An 8,572-nucleotide genomic window follows, 5' to 3' on the forward strand; every position below is an offset into this window, starting at 1 on the left:
ATTAACTCAGCTCTCATTTAACATAAGAAAAAGAGGATCATGGGGGACCAACAGGCACCGATTGGGGAAGTTTTCTATATAGAGGGAGCAAGTAGCTACAAGTATGGCAGTGTGCCTTTAAAGTGAAATTCTGCATCCCTCCCGGATTATGTTAAATGACCCTGTCCCCCCCCCCAAAAAAAAAAACGCCCTTCCACTCTTGCGTGTCGATGACTATGGCAGACGGTAATTGCCGAAAATATTAAGTTCTCCTTTTATCTCTTGCACGGCACCCCTACTTAACTGACATATGTACCAACAACTCTTACGATGGAAAAAATTAAACCCCAATCATTCTCCCTGCCCATTTCTTTTAATGCCCTTTACTTCTTTTTCTCTGTGTATAGTATTCCATTTCATATTTTGTTCAATATATTTCTGTTCGTTTCATCGATTCATTTTCTGAATTTCCCCTTACTGAGTAATCCTTAGTGTTAATATAGAATAATATAGTGGCGTAAGTTAGATGCCAAGTTTATTGAGGGCTTGTAATTAAGAAAAGGGAGAAAATAACATAAATATAGAAATACCAAAATAAAAATGCCGAAACATTCATACTAATTCGTTTGTAAGGTTTTACGTACATCTACCGAAAAAAATGAGTCGCATATGTATATTAAACCAATCTATCGTTACATTCATGAAAGGATAAGTTTTTTTGTTTGTAGTAAGACTATGGTGGCCCTGAAGTATGGTGGCCCTGAAGGGACATCGCGAATAGACTAAATCGTGAAAAATATGCGATAAAATTCACGATATCGTCAATTTTATCGCATATTTTTCACGAAGAAATTCACGAAATTGACGATATCGTGAACTTTATCGTGAACTTTTCACGATGAAATTGACGATATCGTGAATTTTATCGTGAAAAGTTCACGATATAAAGTTCACGATATCGTCAATTTTATCGTGTACTCTATCGTGTACTCTATCGTGTACTCTCCTGACGGGCGCTTCGTAAACAAAACCAGCCCTAGCTGGGGGAGACAGAGAGAAGGAAAAAAGGGAAATGGAAAGAGAAGATAAAAGGAAAGAAAGAATAATAAGAAGAAAAGAGGGAAACGGGGGGGGGGGGGCGAAGGGCTCTTGCCTCCTCCTCACTCCCCCCCCCCCCCGCCAAAAAAAATAAATAAGAGAGAGAGAGAGAGAGAGAGAGAAGGGAAAGGGAAAGAAAGAAGAGGAATAAGAGGGAAACAGGGGAAGGGCGAAGGGCTCTTGCCTCCTCCCCCCCCCCCGCCAAAAATAAATAAGAGAGAGAAGGGAAAGGGAAAGAAAATATAAAAGGAAAGAAAGAAGAGGAATAAGAAGGAAAGAGGGAAACGGGGGAAGGGCGAAGGGCTCTTGCCTCCTCCCTCCCCACCCCCCGCCAAAAAAATAAATAAGAGATAGAGAGAGAAGGGAAAGGGAAAGGGAAAGAGAAGATAAAAGGAAAGAAAGAAGAGGAAGAAGAAGAAGAAAAGAGGGAAACGGGGGCGAAGGGCTCTTGCATCCCCCCGCCCAAAAAATAAATAGGAGAGAGAGAGAGAGAGAGATATAGAGAGAAGGGAAAGGGAAAGGGAAAGAAAATATAAAAGGAAAGAAAGAAGAAGAAGACGGAAAGAGGGAAACGGGGGAAGGGCGAAAGGCTCTTACCTCCCCCTCCCCCCTCCCGCCATAAAGGGAAAGAGAAGGGAGAGGGAAAGAAAATATAAAAGGAAAGAAAGAAGAGGAAAAAGAATAAGAAAAGAGGGAAACAGGGGCGAAGGGCTCTTGCCTCCTTTCTTTTCTTTCTTTTCCTTTCTTTCCTATTCTCCCTCTTTTTCGTTTTTCTCTTTCTTTCTTCTCTTTCCCTTTCCTTCTCTCTCTCTCTTATTTATTTTTTGGCGGGGGACGGGGGGACGAGGCAAAAGTCCTTTACCCCGTTCCCCTCTTTTCTTCTTCTTCCTCTTCTTTCTTTCCTTTTATCTTCTCTTTCCCTTTCCCTTTCCCTTCTCTCTCTCTCTCTGATTTATTTTTTGGCGGGGGGGGGGGGGGAGTGAGGAGGAGGCAAGAGCCCGTCGCCCCCCCCCCCCGTTTCCCTCTTTTCTTCTTCTTCCTCTTCTTTCTTTCCTTTTATCTTCTCTTTCCCTTTCCCTTTCCCTTCTCTCTCTCTCTGATTTATTTTTTGGCGGGGAGGGGGGAGGGGGGAGTGAGGAGGAGGCAAGAGCCCTTCGCCCCCCCCCCCCGTTTCCCTCTTTTCTTCTTATTATTCTTTCTTTCCTTTTATCTTCTCTTTCCCTTTCCCTTTTTTCCTTCACTCTGTCTCCCCCAGCTAGGGCTGGTTTTGTTTACGAAGCGCCCGTCAGGAGAGTACACGATAGAGTACACGATAGAGTATACGATAAAATTGACGATATCGTGAACTTTATATCGTGAACTTTTCACGATAAAATTCACGATATCGTCAATTTCATCGTGAAAAGTTCACGATAAAGTTCACGATATCGTCAATTTCGTGAATTTCTTCGTGAAAAATATGCGATAAAATTGACGATATCGTGAATTTTATCGCATATTTTTCACGATTTAGTCTATTCGCGATGTCCCTTCAGGGCCACCATACTGAAGGGACATCGCGAATAGACTAAATCGTGAAAAATATGCGATAAAATTCACGATATCGTCAATTTTATCGCATATTTTTCACGAAGAAATTCACGAAATTGACGATATCGTGAACTTTATCGTGAACTTTTCACGATGAAATTGACGATATCGTGAATTTTATCGTGTACTCTATCGTGTACTCTATCGTGTACTCTCCTGACGGGCGCTTCGTAAACAAAACCAGCCCTAGCTGGGGGAGACAGAGAGAAGGAGAAAAGGGAAAGGGAAAGAGAAGATAAAAGGAAAGAAAGAATAATAAGAAGAAAAGAGGGAAACGGGGGGTGGGGGGCGAAGGGCTCTTGCCTCCTCCTCACTCCCCCCCCCCCCCTCCCCGCCAAAAAATAAATCAGAGAGAGAGAGAGAAGGGAAAAGGAAGGGAAAGAGAAGATAAAAGGAAAGAAAGAAGAGGAAGAAGAAGAAAAGAGGAAAACGGGGGAAGGGCGAAGGACTCTTGCCCCCCCTCCCCCCCCCCGCCAAAAAATAAATCAGAGAGAGAGAGAGAGAAAGAAGGGAAAGGGAAAGGGAAAGAGAAGATAAAAGTAAAGAGAGAAGAGGAAGAAGAATAAAAGAGGGAAACGGGGGCAAAGGGCTTTTGCCTCGTCCCCCGCCCCCCGCCAAAAAATAAATAAGAGAGAGAGAGAGAGAGAGAGAAGATAAGGGAAAGAGAAGAAAGAAAGAGAAAAACGAAAAAGAGGGAGAATAGGAAAGAAAGGAAAAGAAAGAAAAGAAAGGAGGCAAGAGCCCTTCGCCCCTGTTTCCCTCTTTTCTTATTCTTTTTCCTCTTCTTTCTTTCCTTTTATATTTTCTTTCCCTCTCCCTTCTCTTTCCCTTTATGGCGGGAGGGGGGAGGGGGAGGTAAGAGCCTTTCGCCCTTCCCCCGTTTCCCTCTTTCCGTCTTCTTCTTCTTTCTTTCCTTTTATATTTTCTTTCCCTTTCCCTTTCCCTTCTCTCTATCTCTCTCTCTCTCTCTCCTATTTATTTGTTGGCGCGGGGGGGGGGGGGAGGAGGCAAGAGCCCCTCTTTTCTTCTTATTCTTCTTCCTTTCCTTTTTTATTCTCTTTCCCTTTCCCTTCTCTCTCTCTCTCTCTCTCTTATTTATTTTTTGGGCGGGGGGATGCAAGAGCCCTTCGCCCCCGTTTCCCTCTTTTCTTCTTCTTCTTCCTCTTCTTTCTTTCCTTTTATCTTCTCTTTCCCTTTCCCTTTCCCTTCTCTCTCTATCTCTTATTTATTTTTTTGGCGGGGGGTGGGGAGGGAGGAGGCAAGAGCCCTCCGCCCTTCCTTATTTTCCCTCTTTCCTTCTTATTCCTCTTCTTTCTTTCCTTTTATATTTTCTTTCCCTTTCCCTTCTCTCTCTTATTTATTTTTGGCGGGGGGGGGGGGGAGGAGGCAAGAGCCCTTCGCCCTTCCCCTGTTTCCCTCTTATTCCTCTTCTTTCTTTCCCTTTCCCTTCTCTCTCTCTCTCTCTCTCTCTTATTTATTTTTTTGGCGGGGGGGGGGGGGGGGAGGTAAGAGCCTTTCGCCCTTCCCCCGTTTCCCTCTTTCCTTCTTCCTCTTCTTTCTTTCCTTTTATATTTTCTTTCCCTTTCCCTTTCCCTTCTCTCTCTCCTTATTTATTTTTGGCGGGGAGGGGGGGGGGGGAGTGAGGAGGAGGCAAGAGCCCTTCGCCCCCCCCCCCGTTTCCCTCTTTTCTTCTTCTTATTCTTTCTTTCCTTTTATCTTCTCTTTCCCTTTCCCTTTTTTCCTTCTCTCTGTCTCCCCCAGCTAGGGCTGGTTTTGTTTACAAAGCGCCCGTCAGGAGAGTACACGATAGAGTACACGATAGAGTACACGATAGAGTACACGATAAAATTGGCGATATCGTGAACTTTATATCGTGAACTTTTCACGATAAAATTCACGATATCGTCAATTTCATCGTGAAAAGTTCACGATAAAGTTCACGATATCGTCAATTTCGTGAATTTCTTCGTGAAAAATATGCGATAAAATTGAGGATATCGTGAATTTTATCGCATATTTTTCACGATTTAGTCTATTCGCGATGTCCCTTCAGGGCCACCATATAAGACGGCTATAATACAAAATGAAAAATATATCTTCACTTTGATATTAATAAAATGAATTTAATATTCCATTTTAATTTAGCTGTGTAAGTAACTTTGTATTATCCGTCTCAAATAGATAATCAAATCATCATCATCGACAACATCATCTTTTCGGTTATCGAGCCGGCAACTAAAAGTTATCTTTCTCTCTTTTTTTTAAATTCTACTTCCTTCATCTTTTCTCTCAACATAAACCATCACCTTTAGTGTTAGCCTTCTCTCTTGAACGACATATCACGCACACACAAAATCAATTCGTAAGAATTGTGTTGATCAACAATACTTTATAACGAGACATTATTTACCAGCTCACCCATGTATAGTTTGCTGTATTTTTCTCTCACATGCGTTGTACATGGTGCAAAAGTTATTTAAACCAAAGTATTAAGATGTAAAATAAGTTGTGTATACTATACGGATGAGGAAATAAATGAAAATCCTTGAAATTAAGAAGTTTAATAGCGTTCATGTTTACTTAATTTTTCCTAAAATGTGTCACTTGCAATGAGAAAAGGCGTGACGATCATAATGGGTCAATGATTTATAGAGATGATGGGATAATGATATAACAGTAGTGATGAGGGTGATAATGACCTGCGCATGAAGAGGATACTAGATCTGATTGGACAGGAGGAGGAGGAGGCGGAGGAGGAGGAGGAGGATGGTGATGGTTGAAGATGATTGGAGGTCATGATCATGATGATGATGAAGAGGATGGCTGATAATGATTGGAGGTCATTATGATGATGATGATGATGATGATGATGAAGAGGGTGGCTGATAATGATTGGAGGTCATGATGATGATGATGATGATGATGATGAAGAGGATGGCTGATAATGATTGGAGGTCATGGTGGTAATGATGATGATGATGATTGGAGGTCATGGTGGTAATGATGATGATTGGAGGTCATGATGATGATGATGATGATGATGATGATGATAAAGAGGATGGCTGATAATGATTGGAGGCCATGATGATGATGATGATGATGATGATGAAGAGGGTGGCTGATAATGATTGGAGGTCATGATGATGATGATGATGATGATGAAGAGGATGGCTGATAATGATTGGAGGTCATGGTGGTAATGATGATGATGATGATTGGAGGTCATGGTGGTAATGATGATAATTGGAGGTCATGATGATGATGATGATGAAGAGGATGGCTGATAATGATGATGAGGATGATGATGATAAAGGTTGATGAAGAAGAGGATGGCTGATAATGATTGGAGGTCATGATGATGATGATGATGATGATGATGATGATGATGATGAAGATGATGGCTGATAATGATTGGAGGTCATGATGATGATGATGATGATGAAGAGGATGGCTGATAATGATTGGAGGTCATGATGATGATGATGATGATGATGAAGAGGATGGCTGATAATGATTGGAGTTCATGATGATGATGATGACGATGATAATGATGAGGATGAAGAGGATGGCTGATAATGATTGGAGGTCATGGTGATGATAAAGAGGATGGCTGATAATGATTGGAGGCCATGATGATGATGATGATGATGATGATGAAGAGGGTGGCTGATAATGATTGGAGGTCATGATGATGATGATGATGATGATGATGACGATGGAGGCAAAAATGATGACTATAATGACAATCATAGAAATGATGAGTAATGATGTTACTAAGGACCTGCGAATGAAGATGGGGATGGGGTTGTGATGATTTAGATGGTAAATATAACAAAGAATGGAGGTAAGAAACGCTGAATGTCTGTCTGATAATCACGACCGGTCTCAAAACACAGGTATATGTGTATTTAAACAATATATATATAATTGTTTCAGATACAAACACATTCATCTTTTAAAGATTCAACGTACAAAAGAAATCCGTTCGTCTCAAAGTTCATGTTCTAAAAACCAACTAGCAAATAAACACACACAACTATTTTTCATTTGAATTAATAAGATAATGTCTTTATTTTAGTACCGAGTAACCAAAATTTTAAATAGATGAAAGTCAATTTACTCATATAAAAAAATCTTGTATAAAAGTCATTAGCCCTTATCAATAGGCAAAGATGGTAAGTGATCAGTTACATAACACATGTAACAAGAATATGTTCAGATCTGAATCAGGCAACGATGATATCCTGCGTACACTTAATTGACTTTGATCATTCCCTGTTAATGAATTACTTGAGTAAATAAGTATTATGTCCATGTAAGGAATTTTTTAATATAAAAATACAGCATGAATTTTCAAATATAGGAATTCGCGAGTTTGTCATTCAAATTCATTTACTTTGCATTTAAGTTAGCACAGATCGGCTTTGCCATGCCAAATATCATTCAATTTCCCCGTTTTGGCATTTAATTTAGGATTTTGGTTGAAGGGTTTCATAGATCTGTCATTTAATTTAGAAACTGCTCAACTAGCATTCAAATTAGTTGTCATTTGTCGAGGCGTCATTTTTATCATTCAAATTAACACCTGTCATTCGTATTCGAATTATGTTTATTCAAGTTAGGATGTTGGGGGGGGGGGGGGAATGCAGCACACGTTTACAGTTTTAAAAAATGCAATTATATGCATGATTTGCCATTGGGGTCTTTTTCTATTATTCCATTCATTAATTTTGAGGACAATGCATATGGGTGTAGTCCAACATTAGGTAAAGAAGGGGCCGCGAAATCAAGGGAAATGGCATTTCTGCACGGACATATTCATATACCCCGGAAAGGTGGGGATACAAAAAGACCTTCCCTAGTCACAATATTGTACCCTTCCTCCATAATGAAATTATGATAAATTTATGATAAAACACAAGACGAACAACTTCCTTACATGAAAAATTACAAACATATTGAGACCATCAAGTTCGTAGATGCAAGTCTTCTTTTTTTCCTTAACAATCAAAGTTAAAGGATGATGAATATCGGATAAATCTAAGAGTATATCAAATGTATAAATGCAAGAAAAAAAATATGATGAAATACAGATGAAAAAATAACAATCTTGAAAGAAAAAGAATAAGCTATAAAAAGTGTTTAATAAATGAGAAATGTATATTGACCATCAATTTAAGTGCACAAAGTGCTAACTTAAATGCTACAAATGAATTTGAATGCTAAAAGTACACCTTCGCGATGTCAGAAATCGTGTTGCGCAAAATCGAATTACAAAAAAGCGGAAGAAGCACATTATTCGTTAATTTGAATGAAACATACATAGATTCTAACAAAAAATTCATAGATTTGAAAACTAGAAAAAGGAATATAAACCCAAGATATATCTGACAGCACTAAAACCGTCGAATTTGAATGCAAGACAAATTAATTTAGATGATCAAATCCTATAGTATGTTCATTCATGATTGTTTTAATGTTGTCCCACTTAAAATGGAATGAATAGAAACAATTCTGTATCATATTTGTTTAGCATTAAAAAAAAGAAGATACAAGTTATCTTACTTTCAATTTGGTCCAAATAAATTCTCTTACTTCTAAAATTCATTTACCTTAATAACGATCTTACCCTGAGTAACAATGACATAAGAATGAAATTTACCTATAAAATATATCACAGCATGTTTTAAAAAATGCTTTCTAACATCCAAGCAACACAATTAGTTCTCAGTAAGCTTATCATAATATGCACCCATGTACCCCCAAAATTCTCCCACTTGATGCTTATCATTACAAGAAGTACATGTGTTTGCTTTGTTTGGACTTTGTTCACAATATTCAATTTCAAATATTGTAGCACCTATGCAGATATTGCATCATATCGTCGCTGTTTTCACGAAGTGAC

This window comes from Strongylocentrotus purpuratus, unplaced genomic scaffold (genome assembly GCF_000002235.5).
Source record: "Strongylocentrotus purpuratus isolate Spur 01 unplaced genomic scaffold, Spur_5.0 spur5_scaffold_5, whole genome shotgun sequence".
Lineage (NCBI taxonomy): Eukaryota > Metazoa > Echinodermata > Echinoidea > Camarodonta > Strongylocentrotidae > Strongylocentrotus > Strongylocentrotus purpuratus.